The 16554-nt window shown below is 38.3% G+C and overlaps 1 protein-coding gene across 1 annotated transcript in view; it reads right to left on the bottom strand.

Moving 5' to 3' along the window:
• PHLPP1 (PH domain and leucine rich repeat protein phosphatase 1) overlaps nucleotides 1–16554 on the bottom strand; it is a 212694-nt gene that overhangs the window by 62659 nt on the left and 133481 nt on the right. The window lies entirely within an intron of this gene.

The following is a 16554-nucleotide window of genomic DNA, read 5'->3' as shown; positions in this document are numbered from 1 at the left end:
AGAAAGGATTCTTTTTGATACTGTAGAAACTAAAAGGACAAGAAACTGCGTGGTTTGTTTTTTAAAAACATCTGTTATACGTACACACACACACACACACACACACACACACACACACACACACACACACAGTGCCAAGGCTAAAGAAAGCTACTTAAAGTAGCTATACCTTCCTTATTTCTCAGGGCTATCAAAAGTGAGAACAGACGGGGCCTTTCATTTCCCAGGGTCATAGACAAAGAAACTAGGCTCAGAGAAATGGTGTGACTATCACATACAACTTGAATCTACTGCCTTTCAACATCAGTACTACTTCTCATCTCTCCCGCCCTTCTTTTATTACATCTTATTAAAGAGTTAAATGTAAATAGATATCACTTACTAACAATTCTAAGTCACAGGTCAAAGAACTGCCTCAGAGTAGTGTGTGGAAAGCACTCCTTTTTCACCCTCATTTCCCTCTATAGAGGGTGGCATTATCAGCCCTGGAGGATAATGAATATTTTGAACACTATGTACATTTACCTTCAAACAAATTCAGGCACAGTCCATGCTCCCAAACTACCCAACAACCTGAAAAGACTGACTTCACTTTCCAGAGCAAGCAGAATGCTTTAAGGAAAGAGATATTAACTCATGTTCATTTGTTTCATATAGAGCTCAGAGTAGGGAAAAGAAATCAAGTTAACATTTAACAGTAATCTTAGTTCTCTAAATGAAGTTACATGGCACAGTATCACATTTAGCAAATGGCCTCTCTTTATTTTCTAAGGAGCACTTGCTCCCAATGATTTTAGTCTGCAGTATTTATGGGTGCCCAATGCCATCCACATAAGATATCACAGTTGAGAAAAACAAACACACAAATGCTGTCAAGTTTCATATACCGCCCTGTCCTGGGCGTGTTTTATTATGATCACTGATGTGCTTAATCTTTTCTCCTTTCTCAGCATTTATCCATTCAGTCTATCCACACTCAAAAATTTATGTACAAGGTTCTTTCTGCATCTGAGTTAAAGGTAAGGGCTACATAGCCTGTATAGATTTAGGAAATAAAACCAAATAAACAGCATGATAACTATTTGGAGACATAATACTAATTAGCTTTAGATCCATCTAAATCTTTAGTAATTTTCCTTCCAGGAACTAAGGGTACAGTACTAGGAAAACTTGACTGTAAAAGAAAATGACAGTATGGTAGAAGTAGTTCTATTTTAAAACATATTCTAAATGTGCTTAAAATGAGTGTCACACACTACACTCATGAAGCGGAAACCACATTTGTCTTACTCAACAGAGTCAAAGAAAAATCAATATTACTTTCTGGAGTTATTATTCCCCACAAGTGGGTCAGTTAAAAAAAGACTCCCTGGGTGACTGGATTTCCGTATCATAGTAACAGTCTAAGTTTAACTTGTTTTTTTCCCGTGGGGGGACAGGCTAATACATGTTGGAAATCATTAGGCTTCGGTACTAAGTAATGAAGGCCCTGCTTGAGGACTGGAGCTGTAAGCCTAGCTCCAGGCTTAGCCCTCTGCCTTCCATTAATTATTAATTATGAAAAGCAGGTTCCCTCATGGTCTGGAGAGCTGCACCTTAGTGGAGAGATGCCAACTCTCAGTGCTCTGTAATACAAACTGTATTTGCTTTTCAGAGAAAAATTGCTTTTATTTGGTGACCAAATTAATACATGCTCTTTTTAACAAGTCAAACTCTAGAAGCATGTAAACAAAATGTTAACAGTCTCCTACTTCCTTCCAAATCTCATCCTCCCGAGATAACCAGTGTCTAGAGTCTAGTATATATCCTTCCAAAGCTTTTCTTCCTTGTAAAACACATACATGCGTAAGTGGGTGATAACCTCCCTCCCTCATTTTTGAGTGGGACTGTACCACACGCTTCTCTTCTACAACTTGTTTTCTCATCTAATACAAACAGATCATCTTTCTGCGTCAGTATGTTAAAATCTAACGCACTCTTTTGACAGCTGCATAATACACAGAGTACAAATGTGCCACCACCTATTCCATCCCTCTGCCGATCGACACGGAATGCTTCTGGTCCTTTGCTGATAGAAATAATTCAGCCTATTTGTTTGTGCATCAATGATTCTATTTTGCAGTATTTATGGGTGCCCAATGCCATCCACATTTTTGAAACCCAACAGGCTCTAAAAATTCAGAAGTTTTTCTTTGATTCATGTGGTGCCAAAAATGATTTAAACTTATGTGAATATTCATCTGTTCCCTTTAGAAATATAAACGTGTTTGCTTATGGGGTGCTGTCCCAAACCTCGAGGGAGGTGTTATACAATATACAGTAATATGCACCGTATTATCTTTAATAACCTGAAAATCTCTGAAATCTGAAACACAAATGGCCTCAAGAGTTTTGGATAACAGATTGTGAACCTGTATTTCTAAAAGTATAACTGTGGGTCTAAGAGTTTGTACAATTAAAATTTTTTTAACCTTTCTTATATTTTATATAACGTTTAAAGGTTACTTTCCATTTACAGTTATTACAGAAGATTGGCTATATTCCCCATGTTGTACAATACATCCTTGACCCTATCTTACATCCAATAGTTTGTATCTCCCACCCCTATATATATATTTTTAATCCATATGGCAAAATTACCAAAAAGTTGTAGAAATTCATACTCCCAATTGGCCACACAGGAGAGGGTTTCTTTCCACGCTACCTTCACTACCATTTAATGTTAGCATCCTTGGCATTATTGCTAATCTGATGGGCAAAAAGTTGTATCAGGTCATTTCAATTGCTATTTCTCAATGAAGTTTATCTTGTTATGAAGTTCATCTTCTTTGAAATACACAGTCATGTTCTTTGCCCATTTTTCTCCTGGTTTGTTCACCTTCTACTTATCAATTTGTAGGAGCTCCCTGAAAACCATGTGCCTCTTGGTGTCGTATGACGCATGTGTGTCACAGGACACTCTAGCCTATGGTTTCATTTTTCCCGCTTTGCTAATGCTGACTTTAGCCACACACTAATTTTAATTTTTATTTGCTCAAATGTGGACATTTTTTCCTGTATGGAGTCTGTTTTTCACCTTGCTTGAGAAGGTCCTCTTACCCTAACCCAAAGTGGAACAAATGTTCTCCTATATTTCCTTCTAATATTTATATATTTTATTTTTCACATTTAGATCTTTATTTCACCTGACATTTATTTTATGTTAGGTGGAGGTCTAACAATTTTTTTTCTGGTAGCTAATTATGCCAATATCATTTATTAAATAAACCATCCATTTCAATTTCCATTCAATTTAAATAAGTTTCATAGAATAGGGGAAGAGAGAACAAAAAGAGAAGCTTAGTGCCCTTCCAGTAAAACAGATGAAGAAAAAGGCTTGGGTAAAAACAAGCTGCATTTACTTTTTCTTTCTCTTTTCTTTTTTTCCAAGAGAATTTATAAAATCAAGTGCCTGTATTTTTGTCCTTCCTAAGAGCCCACTTTGTGGTTTTGAGTCAGCAAAATGCTTTAATAAAATTATTAGTTTGATAGAGTAGCTTTTCTCTTTTCTCTTTAGAAGGACAAATCTTGGGAAGGGTATTAAAGTACATTTTGAAAATCTGTACTGAATGCACTTTCTCTCAAGAAACATTAGTTAAGTCAATGAATGAAAGACATCAGTCAGCAACTTCCTGATCCATCTTCCACGCACTCCTCAAATCCCAATTCCTTTAGTATGGAACTTTACTGGCTTATGAACTTAGTCCTACACCATGTTTTAATATTTTTGCCCCAATCCAGGAATGATAGAGGGCAACCTGAACATGCTCTGTTATGTAAGAAAGGCAAATAATCTGCAAAACAGTTAAGAGGCTCTCTCTCCTGGATGCAGGAGAAAAGAAAGGATACCTTTTACTCCATGTTCTTCTTGGACTTGTCTGCAGCTGTGGTGGCATGAGACACATTGGAATCTTTGGGCCTGCTTCAGAATTGCTGGGAACACCTACCCTTCAGACTCATCTCCTTTTAGCTCTCACCAAACTGTACTGTGCTGAAATTGAACTCTCATCGGTGACTTCTCCATTTCTTGGTGCGGCACTTTTTTCCTGTTGTCCCTTTACCACTTTGAAATGAATCCACGTGAACTTATGTATGCCATTCTGTTCCAAGGCTCAAATGGCCCACTGGCCTTGTTCCCAGCTAGCACCTGCCAGGGTCTTCTGGGAGGTTCAGCGCACCCAAATGCTAATGCAGCACACAGCCAGCTTCTCAATACTTGAGCAAAATAAACACAAACCACCCCATCTTCGTCCTAATCACCATAAATGACTGTCAGTATAACCAAAACAAGCATATTACCTTCTCATAGGACTAGAAAACAAAAATAAACACATGCATATTTTACCTGGATAAAATTTAAAATTTACAGCCACAGAAGAATTTGAGCAGCATTTTCCTAAGGACTGCTGCAAATGTGAAAAAGCAGAAAAAGTATACCAAAGCTACAATTCATAAACATAATTTTTCCAAAATAATAATCAAGGAAATAGAGAACACTCAGTGCTGGCAATAATTACAATGGACATGTTGCTGGAAGGGCAAATTAAAGCATCCCCTAAAGAGAGAAATGTTTACTTTAATCCTCCCTTTTAAGATAGTTCAAACAAGAGGCACTTATGGGTTACTTACTTTGTGCCAGATCCTAGACACAGTTAACCCTATGGATACAAGAGGCAACAAGACAGAGCTCCTGCCCACAGCAAGGGAGGGGTGGGGGGGGGGCATGCAAGGGCAGGCTCCCATGACTCAAGTAATTCCATTATACAGAAAACCACTCCAAATCACAAGACGGTAAGCATGCGGAAAGAACAGTCACTAGATCTACAGGAACTGTGCACTAACTAAATTCATGAAAACAGTAAGTCCTCAGTGGCATAAATCTGTCATTTTCTGATTCTTTTATAAATTGGCAACATAACAATCAAAAAAACAAAGAAGAAATATGTTATGTTACAGTTAAACATCTCTTATGAAATAGTTTCTCACTTTATCTATGACTACATTTTTTCATTTTCTTACCAACAGATCTGCCCATAGTTAGCCAATTTAATTGAGATACTATTCAAGAGATGTTTAATATTAACCACCACACTAGTAGGACAAATCACAAAATATAAAAAGAACATTTCTGGGTTTCCCTGGTGGCGCAGTGGTTGGGGGTCCACCTGCCGGTGCAGGGGACACGGGTTTGTGCCCCGGTCTGGGAGGATCCCGCGGAGCGGCTGGGCCCGTGAGCCATGGCCACTGAGCCTGCGCGTCCGGAGCCTGTGCTCCGCAACGGGAGAGGCCACAGCGGTGAGAGGCCCGCGTACCGCAAAAAAAAAAAAAAAAAAAAAAAGAACATTTCCGTAACAGGCAGAAAACGGATTGCTATTTCCACAGTATACTCAGATTAAATCCCAGTTGAGTCATACAAGGATATGTAAAAATGAAAATCAGGTAATGTCTCTATCAAGGATATTAGATTACCAAAGGAGAAGGCGAACATAAGCTAAAGCCAGAAAGAATAATCATGTCACGAAAACATGCTCAGACATGGAAAGCTTAAGCTCACATCACAAACAGACCAGGCATATCTGATAGTTAAATAGAAAAAATAAAAAATCCAATACCCAAAGTTTACTAGGTATAATAAAAGTCCGATCCTAGGACTGAACCATTCATTCACTAAACATTTTCTGAGTTCTTATTAGGCATAAAGGGTGTGAAGCATACACATGTGAATTAGGCATGGTTTTCACCCTCCAGGAACTTGAAACAGTTTGGGAGCAAAGCTGCTATAATAAAAAGCAGAAGATGAAACTGGAAAAAAAAATACCATAAATGCTTGCAGAAGAGAAAACTCATTTTTACCTAAGGGACACGAACAAGAGTTCAATAGGCAGATGGGGAATTGAAAAGAGAGCATTCATAAAGAATAGGCTGGTGTGACTGTTTCTCAAACTTCAGTAAGCATTGTTAGAATGCAGATTCATGGGCCCCATCACCAGAGGTTCTGATTCAGCAGGTCTGGGATGAACACCAGGTACCTCTGTTTCTAGTAAATACCCCAGGTGATTCTGATGTAGGCATTTCATAAATCACATTTTGAGAAACACTAATTTGGGGGGCAAAGACTCCACGGTGTTCTTGGAAAACGTTAAGCAAACTATATTGTTAAGCAGAAAGCACTCCTGGGGTCGTAAAGGATGCTTAGAGTATTCACAGAGCACCTTGAATTCCAGATGAAGACACTGCTATTTACCTATGAATTTTTTTTTTTAGCTTTTTTTTTTTTAAAATTTATTTATTTTTTGTCTGTGTTGGGTCTTCACTTCTGTGCAAGGGCTTTCTCTAGTTGCGGCAAGCGGGGGCCACTCTTCATCGCGGTGCATGGGCCTCTCACTGTTGCAGCCTCTCTTGTTGCGGAGCACAGGCTCCAGACGTGCAGGCTCAGTAGTTGTGGCTCACGGGCCTAGTTGCTCCGTGGCATGTGGGATCTTCCCAGACCAGGGCTCGAACCCGTGTCCCCTGCATCGGCAGGCAGATTCTCAACCACTGTGCCACCAGGGAAGCCCTACCTATGAAAATTTTTGAACAGGGGAGTCTGGAACACATGGATTTGTGTATTACATAAATCAAGTAACAGCTCCCTTTCCCTTCTTGTGCTTCCCCTACACACACACACACACACACACACACACACACACACACACACACACACACACACATGATCTCTCTATGTAGGGTGAAAGTGAGGTTTCTGACAGAAATCTTTAAATTGGAGGAAAGTACAACTATTTGGAAAGTCAGACTTTCCCTAAGGTTTCTTGTTAATTATGAGTCCCAAAGACATCACCGGGGAGGGATGGGTGTGCCCTACTTTCGAGAGGCCTCTGTCAAATACCTTGCCAGCTCTAGCATCACCATCCTAACCCAGCCATGGGAAATGACAACAGGAATCTGACTCTTCCATCCAAAGCTCTATTACTGCAGAGCGCATGGTGAGTGACATCAAAATTGCAGGCACTCTTAGGACAAACAGAAACCCTCATGGGTCTTTAATTTTCAAAAGTTACACGTGCGTGTTGTTAGAAGGAAGTCCAGTGTTAGCTGTACTGTTAGCTGTGTCTGTCTGACATGAGGCAGAGGGGAGAGGGAGAAAGAGGAACATTACTGGTTTCCATCAGCATTCTCACACTAGCAACCAGAACATTATTTCAGAAGTTATCAGTAATGATGTTAATCATGTTCCCAAGTCACAAGTTACTATGCTATTTATCCATCAACAACCGCAAAATAATTATCTGTTGGCCAGCTCACTGCATGCTTATCCTTTTCCCCTGAGAGCTAGGCAAAGTGAAAAGTTGGTTACCACTCAGAATAGCAAATTTCTGCAAATACTATGTTTAACATTAAACTCTTACAGTTAAAACTGAGAGAGTACAGCGAGGAGCTCAACTAAAACAAACAGAAGAACAGAATTGGCCAGAATACAATAGCCTCACTGGATTCAAGCCAAGGCTTCTGAAGATCTCTCCCCACTCTTTATTTAAGTGGGGAAAAAAAAGTTAAAGAACATCTTAAAGGATCCCAAGAAGGCAACAGGGCAAACTGAATTCAATATAGTCTGGCTGATAAATAAATCTTTTGTTTCTTCTGAGCTCTCTCTTCTAAATGCGCTGTATGAGGGCAGAAGAAAATAGGCTATTATTGCCAGAAATGAGGCCGAGAGCCGTCACCAAGGAGAGCACCAAAGGCTACACAATCTCAGCGTCCCAAGCACCAAGCAAACGCCTTCCTTTGATCACATGCTCAGGGAAAGAAAATGGGAATTGTGTGAGATGGAAAGCTTCCCAAGAGGATCAAAACTCCATCTGAAAGGCAAAGCTGCATAAAGAAAGGAACTTCAGTGTTGGGAAAAGTTAACTGGAAAAAGGGCATTCCGTACAGTCTCTGAAATTCCTTAGACATTCGGCAAGCCTCACCAAACCCAGTAGTGAAAATTCCTTCCCAAGCCCTGAGCAGCGACTGTGCTAAGTGTTTTGTCTTTAATGCATCGGCTATGCCCTTCCTTCAGCAGTGCGTGGCTCTTGTTTGCTTGCAATATTTTTTATATGACAGAGCATCTTTAAAGAAGCTGAAACTGTTCTAAGAACTGCAGTCTATGTCTGGCAAATAAGCTGAAGAAATATTTTAGCATGCCACCCCTGATCCCACTATGTTAATGAATCATCACTGTTTCCATTAAAAGTGAGTCACTGATAAAATCACTGATAAAAACAAAAATTAAAATCTCTCTTTCTATAAAAACCTGGAAATGCGAACTTTTGGTAAGGATAAGTAATTAAAACGAATGACTCTGTAGCTCTGGACTGCCAAGATCCCCAAAAGAACAGAGTAGGAAATAAGGTCATTTGTTTTCCATTTCATGGAGACTAAAAATGTAGAAAATTAAGCTTTCTAAGAAGAAAGGTACTTGATAAATGCCAGGCATAATTATGAGTTTCTCAATGCTCATTTCTTCAATAACTTTCATTCTTTTACACCCACATACTTGCACACCCAACTCAACTTCATTCCTTCACTCCCATTTGAAAAATTCTCATCCCTCCCATCTCTCTTAGTCTTTTCAGCTGAAAGAAATTTCACATCTAATCAGATAACATTCCAAGTACCGGGGTGGACAAAGCTACCAGAAACATATACATACGAATTATTACTATCAAACTTGGCTTTTGAGTTTGCTCTTGACATTGCTCTTTGTAAACACTGCACTGGATATCACCGTAAAAGAACTCTGAGCTATCATCCCTTACAAACTTTAGATCTGTCAATACAATATTACGACACGTGAAATTTTAATAAATGATAGATTTAGCTCTTTTAAATGTAAAAGTACATTTGAAACGTTTGAACACCAATATAATTTAGTACAAATAGGTTCACGCTGCTTTGATACCATATTAAAAACAACAAAATTAAGACATGGGAAGGAAAATTATATTCCTTGAATTTAAGCCAACAAAAAGTTGTCCTCTTCATTGACTTTACAAAGAAACTTACTATATTTTATTAAAACAATTCTCCATTGCAAATAATAACAATTTAGTACTAATACCATCTGGGTCATCTAAATGGAATACGATTATAATATAAGTGAAATACTACGTATTAATAAAATAGAGGTAAATAATGATCGTAATTATTAGTAACATACAAAATCCGGAAAGAAACCATTAAAACTACCAAAAATTACTCTGATTTTGCCTTGACTCTATTTTTGAAAACTAACTGAAGAGTTCCAATGCCAATAAAGGAAAAACAAACACTGGTAGTTCCAAGAACAATGTTTTCCCTCTGAAACTGCTGGCCTGTGTGTGTACATCAGCATGCCATCTTTCCAGAATTAGAATGTTGTTGCAAATACCATTTTAAATGTTCTATGGAAATTGCTCATTTGTTTAAGGTGAGAATTTGCAATAGAAAGAAAAATATTAGGGGGATATGTGGTTAAGAGAAAAAGTCTTAGAACTCCTATGCATTATAAATGCTTTGTATGTAAAGTTTCTCTCTGGATATTCGCCCTGACGCTGTAACCTAAAAATTCATCCCTTGAGACTTTGGTAAAAACATAAAAATAAATTACCCTTTGGTACCTCTCTAACATATTCCCTGTGAAACATACACTAGAGATCAACACAAATTCCTTAAACATACAACTAAAACTAATAAATTAAATAAATGGCATATCTCAAAAATACCATACTAACTGTATGACCCTAAATAAGCTACATTAGTGCTTTTTGAAGTATAAATGAGTTTTAAATATATATAATTTCAATTCCTAGCATCGAACATCTGTGTGTGTGTACACATATACTTACAAACTTACTACTTTGAAAACTTGGCAATAAAATCTTTCATGAATAATAGGGATGGGAGACAAAAATCTCACATTAGTATGTGGAGAAAAAGAAATTGGTTTAAAGCCTAGTTTTTCCCGAAGGGCAAATACAACCTCACCTTCACCAGCTGCTCAGCCTCCACATCCGAGTCCCCTCAACCTACCTCCCCCATGCACAGCTCGGGACATCAGCTCAGTGCTTTGTGACCGCCTAGAGGGGCGGGATAGGGGGGGCGGGAGGGAGACCCAAGAGGGAGGGGATGTGGGGATATGTGTATGCGTATAGCTGATTAACTCTGTTATACAGCAGAAACTCACACAATGTGGTAAAGCAATTATACTCCAATAAAGAGGTTAAAAAAAAAAAAGCAACAGAAACTTAACAAACCTTCCTGGCAGTGCAAAACTGAAAAGTCTCCCACCTTAAACAAATCAAAGTCATGGCTTTATACTACACACTATACAGTGCAAGCTGATAATATGTAACTTGATATGCTTTGTTTTGCTTTGTAAAAACAATGTAAGTGAATGATGCGGGACACAAGTACATACTATATGACTCGTTTATATTATGAACAAAACCAGGCAAAACTCTTTATGGTGTTAGAAGTGCGCACAGTGATTATCTTTAGGGTACTAAGAGGAGGGGTGCAGGGAGGGCTTCTGTGTCCTCCCTGAAAATAGTAATTTTCTATTTCTCAGTATGAGCACTGGTCACATGTGTTATTTTGTGGAAACCCATCGAACTGTACACTCATTATACTTCTACAAAAAGACTTCCAAAAGATTATATAAGGAATATAAGGAATTACACGAGACCCCAGATCCTCTCCCCAATTCCAGCAGGAGACAGTTTATTCCCTGGAAGAAACTGAATCCCAGAGTCCTGGCTCCAAGGCATCAGGAATAGTAGAAAACACTGTTCTGAAAACGGGATCAAATAAAAATCCACACGCTAAACCCTGAGATTGCAGCTCTCTACCCTACTCCACTCCCTGAATCTTGGCATGTAATGCCCAGGCAGAAGACCAAAGGATTCCTCTCAAGTAAAACTGACATGTCCTAGGGAGAAGATCCACAGATACTGTCTTTGGAAGCTCCCCAAGGAAACCACAAGGCTCACCCCCGATAGCACTGCAATGGAGGAGAAGCGCTGTCCACAGACCACAGCACCTAATTCGCTTCTCAGTGGCTCACCATTAAATAAGAACAGAGCGCAAAGGATCTCCAAACAGTGAGGTCAAGTTCCTAACATAAAAGTCAGACACCCACACAAACAGGAAAAAAAAAGAAATCAAGACAGTGCAAGAAGGAAATTAATTAATTACTTTAATGTCCTCAGAAAGAGAAGGAATGCACCCATGGCAGCGGTGGGGAACAGAATGCTGTTAAAAAGCACACAAATTAAACCAACGAACAAGAAAGAGCTCTTAAAAAATATCAGCAGAAATTCAGAAGGTTAAGATAAAGTAGAGAAAACCTGTCAAGAAGTAGGGCATTAAGAGAAAGAGGAAAATTACAGCATTAGAGGACAAATGAGGAGGTCCTGCCTAACTGACAGGAATTCAGAGGAAGAAAAGAGAAAACCAAGGTGCGGATGAGGTTATCAAAAAACACAATGAGAAAGTTTTCCAGAACTGAAGGACGTCATTTTTTTCAGATCAAGTGTTCATCATAGCTGCTGAAATGAATAAAGACTGCTAAAAAAGAAAATCCTAAAACCTCTTTGGGGGTTATTAAAAAAAAAAAAAAGAAAGGAGGTCTACAAAGACAGGAACCAAGAGTATAACACTTTTTAATAGCAACTGTAGAAGCTAGAAAACAATAGTGCACTGGCTTCAAAATTCTGAGGAAACATGTTTTCCTATCCAGAGACCAGACAAATTATCAATCAAGTGTGTGAGACATATATTTTTAGATATACAAAGTGCCTAGTAAAATTGTCTCTCATGTCCCCTTTCTCAGGAAGATCCTAGAAGATATTCCATTAAAAAGAGGGAGTAAACCAAGAAAGAATCGCTAGACACAGGAAGACATATAGAAAACAAAGGAGAGACGAAAAGGGAATTACCAGGAAAATGACAAAAGGTAACCCCGGGACAACAGCTCAGTAGCAGGCCTATGGAGCAGGTGCCTACGCTGGCTCCAGGAGGGAAGAAGTCTCCAAGACAAAGGTGTTGAGAAGAGGGTTAGAGTTCTGCCACCTTAACAACACTAGAGAAAAAAGTACACCAGTGAAAAAGAGAGGCTACTATCCAGCCAGCACAGGAAAGGAAATGTAATTGTTGCATTTAAGTGGCTTAGGAGAATCACAGTTCCATGCTCAAAATAATGTGAGCCCTCAACATCTACTTAACCAGAAACGGATATCTGTACATTGAGAGGATGGGGGAAGTGGCGGTCTGGGCATGTGGCATGGGGCTGAGGGGCTGTGAGACAATCTAAGAGTTAAATCCTCATCTTCTAGTGTAATATGCCAACCCATAATGCCCAATAACAAAAAATTCAAAAATAGCAGTACATACATACTATTTCAGAAGATGGAAGAAAACAGCAAGAAGAGTCCTGAGAATCAAAAGTAGTTGCCTAGGGAACAGGACTTGGGTATAAGGATGGGCTGGAGTTCCTATTTCCTATGTCTTATTGCCTATTAAGATTTTTTAAAACTCTATATAGGATATTACTTTGATGGGACAAATGTTTAAACTTTTAAAAATACAAAACAAAACAAAACCAAAAAATGCACAAAATAGTAGGCAAGAAAACTAAACAGGATGAATTGCTGTGGGAAAATGACAGTTAAGACAACCATTTCTCCAAAGCTCCTGCAATAGCCCCTGTGAGAGCTGAGAAGTGCTTCCCCTCACAGCTGGGTGGAGAGGGTATGTGCTAAGAGACAGAGGAGAAGCAGCAGAGGAAGCAGACAAGAAAGGTGGACGTGTTGAAAAGCTATTTACAGATTTAGAATCAACAGATATGAGGAACCAATCAGGAGATTCTGAAAGCACCAACAGGCAAGGCAATGCCCCAAATATCCCTCCATCTGGGTATTTATTTATTTAGTCCATATATGCTGACCCTTTGGGACTATCATATTCCCCTATGTTATGAGAAGCATTTTGATTTCCTTTTTGTTTAGGCTTTAATTTTTGGATTATTATGAAATACACAAATAGAAAAATACAGAAAATAATAATGATCATCCAAGTATCCACTATTCAGCTTTTTCAAATATTAACATTTTGTCTGTCTCTAATTTTTTGTAAAGAAATAAACATTTTGGATATAGTTAGAGTTGAAATCCTCTTCAAACCTTCCCTAATCGCATTCCCAAATGCCTCCCAGAAGGTAACCGTTAACCTGATTTTGGCATTTAACATCTCCCTCTACCTCATCTCTAAAATGAGAGCACTGGTTTGGATAAATTCTAATGCCCCTTTCTGTTCTAAGACAGCAAGATTTAATAGCATGATATAAAGTTCTTGATGTTCTGTAATGAAGTGTAGAAGCCTACAATGCTGTGAAACACACAAGAATACTTCAAAATAATTTCAAGCCTCAAAAACAGATTAAATCATGGTATAATCCTTTAGCAAAAAATCATTGTAACTTTATTACAGTACTGTCAGTAAAAATAGTATTATGAGTGCATAGGGCATATAAAAACCTAAGTTCAAGAAGTTCCTGTGGTTCCCTTTCACTGTAACCATCAGCTCCAGGGAACAATAAGGAAGTGCTGGAGCACAATATCCTTCTGGAGTTCTTACTGCCTATGGAGCTAATTCAGTGCAGCATCAAACTGTCCCCATTGTCACAGTATTCTTCTCTGCCAGGCAATCATGGCAAAAATATTCTTTTTAAAAATGCATAATGCTGAACAAGACAAGGATGTCCACTCTCGCCACTATTATTCAACATAGTTTTAGAAGTCCTAGCCATGGCAATCAGAGAAGAAAAAGAAATAAAAGGAATACAAATTGGAAAGAAGAAGGAAAACTGTCACTGTTGGCAGATGACGTGATACTATACATAGAGAATCCAAAAGATGCCACCAGAAAACTACTAGAGCTAATCAATGAATCTGGTAAAGTTGCAGGATACAAAATTAATGCACAGAAATCTCTTGCATTCCTATATACTAATGATGAAAAATCTGAAAGAGAACTTAAGGAAACTCTCCCATTTACCATTGCAACAAAAAGAATAAAATACCTAGGAATAAACCTACCTAGGGAGACAAAAGACCTGTATGCAGAAAACTATAAGACACTGATGAAAGAAATTAAAGATGATACCAACAGATGGAGAGATATACCATGTTCTTGTATTGGAAGAATCAATATTGTGAAAATGACTATACTACCCAAAGCAATCTACAGATTCCATGCAATCCCTATCAAATTACCAATGGCATTTTCCACAGAACTAGAACAAAAAATCTTAAAATTCGTATGGGGACACAAAAGACCCCGAATAGCTAAAGCAGTCTTGAGGGGAAAAAAACAGAGCTGAAGGAATCAGACTCCCTGAGTTCAGACTATAATACGAAGCTACAGTAATCAAGACAGTATGGTACTGGTACAAAAACAGAAATATAGATCAGTGGAACAGGATAGAAAGCCCAGAGATAAACCCATGCACCTATGGTTAACTAATCTATGACAAAGGAGGCAAGGATATACAATGGAGAAAAGATAGTCTCTTCAATAAGTGGTGCTGGGAAAACTGGACAGATACATGTAAAAGAATGAAATTAGAACACTTCCTAACACCATGCACAAAAATAAACTCTAAATGGATTAGAGAACTAAATGTAAGACTGGACACTATAAAACTCTTACAGGAAAACACAGGAAGAACACTCTTTGACATAAATCACAGCAAGATCTTTTTTGATCCACCTCCTAGAGTAATGGAAATAAAAACAAAAATAAACAAATAGGATCTAATGAAACTTAAAAGCTTTTGCAAAGCAAAGGAAACTACAAACAAGACGAAAAGAAAACCCTCAGAATTGGAGAAAATATATGCAAACGAATCAATGGACAAAGGATTAATCTCCAAAATATATAAACAGCTCATGTAGCTCAATATCACAAAAACAAACAACCTAATCCAAAAATGGGCAGAAGACCTAAATAGACATTTCTCCAAAGAAGACATACAGATGGCCAAGAAGCACATGAAAAGCTGCTCAACATCACCAATTATTGGAGAAATGCAAATAAAAAGTACAATGAGGTATCACCTCACACCAGTCAGAATGGGCATCATCAGAAAATCTACAAACAACAAATGCTGGAGAGGGTGTGGAGAAAAGGGAACCCTCCTGCACTGTTGGTGGGAATGTAAATTGATACAGCCACTATGGAGAACAGTATGGAGGTTCCTTAAAAAACTAAACATAGAACTACCATACAACCCAGCAATCCCACTACTAGGCATATACCCTGAGAAAACCATAATTCAAAAAGACACGTACACCCCAATGTTCATTGCAGCACTATTTACAATAGCCAGGTCATGGAAGCAACCTAAATGCCCATCGACAGATGAATGGATAAAGAAGATGTGGTACATATATACAATGGAGTATTACTCAGCCATAAAAAGGAACGAAACTGGGTCATTTGTAGAGACGTGGATGGATCTAGAGACTGTCCTAAAGAGTGAAGTAAGTCAGAAAGAGAAAAACAAGTATCGTATATTAACGCATATATGTGGAACCTAGAAAAATGGTACAGATGAACCGGTTTGCAGGGCAGAAATAGAGACACAGATGTATAGAACAAACGTACGGACACCATGGCGGGAAAGCCGCGGTGGGGTGGGGGTGGGATGAACTGGGAGATCGGGAATGACATGTATACACTGATGCGTATAAAATGGATGACTAATAAGAACCTGCTGTATAAAAATATAAATAAAATAAAATTCAAAAAAATTGCATAATGCCAATTTTACTTAAAAGTGTCCTTGATGATGCAAGGAAGTTATTTGTATTACATCTCAACCGCTGAATACATATCTTTTTTATTTTCTGGGTGATAAAATGGGAAGTACACATAAAGCACTTCTGCTGTATAAAGTATGATGGTTATCCCAAGGAAAACCCTTGTACGATTATTTGAGTTGTGAGCCAAACTAGTCACAATGTTCATGGAATATCACTTTTACCCGAAAGAACGACTGACAAACTCAGTATTCAGACTTGGGTATTTGGCAGACGTTTTCTCTACAATGAAGTAAGAAGGTCACTTCAGTAAAAACAACTGACAGTATTTGTTGCCAAGGGTAGCCTTCAAGCCTTCAACTGAAATTTAAAATTTTGGAAAACTTGTTTCCACACTGAGCCTGACAACTTCCCAATACTTAAAGATTTTTCTGATGGGATCAGTGGTGATATTAACAACTGTTATTTCTTGAAACTGCATAATGAAATACATTAACATCTGGAATCTCACTGTTATCCAACAAACCAGTATTTTCCAAATGACCAATACTTGATGCAATAAAAGGATGTATGGGGCAAAGATCCATTCAAAGTATGAGAAAGATCAATGGATCCTAATGTAAAAGAATTTTAAAAGTCCAATGATAGGAGTTTACATTCCACACTGCAACCAACA

The sequence above is a fragment of the Grampus griseus genome (genome assembly GCF_964374135.1).
Source record: "Grampus griseus genome assembly, chromosome: 12".
In the NCBI taxonomy this organism is placed as follows: Eukaryota; Metazoa; Chordata; class Mammalia; order Artiodactyla; family Delphinidae; genus Grampus; species Grampus griseus.
Note: the sequence above shows the minus strand (reverse complement) of the source record. Positions and strands in the feature narration are given on the sequence as shown.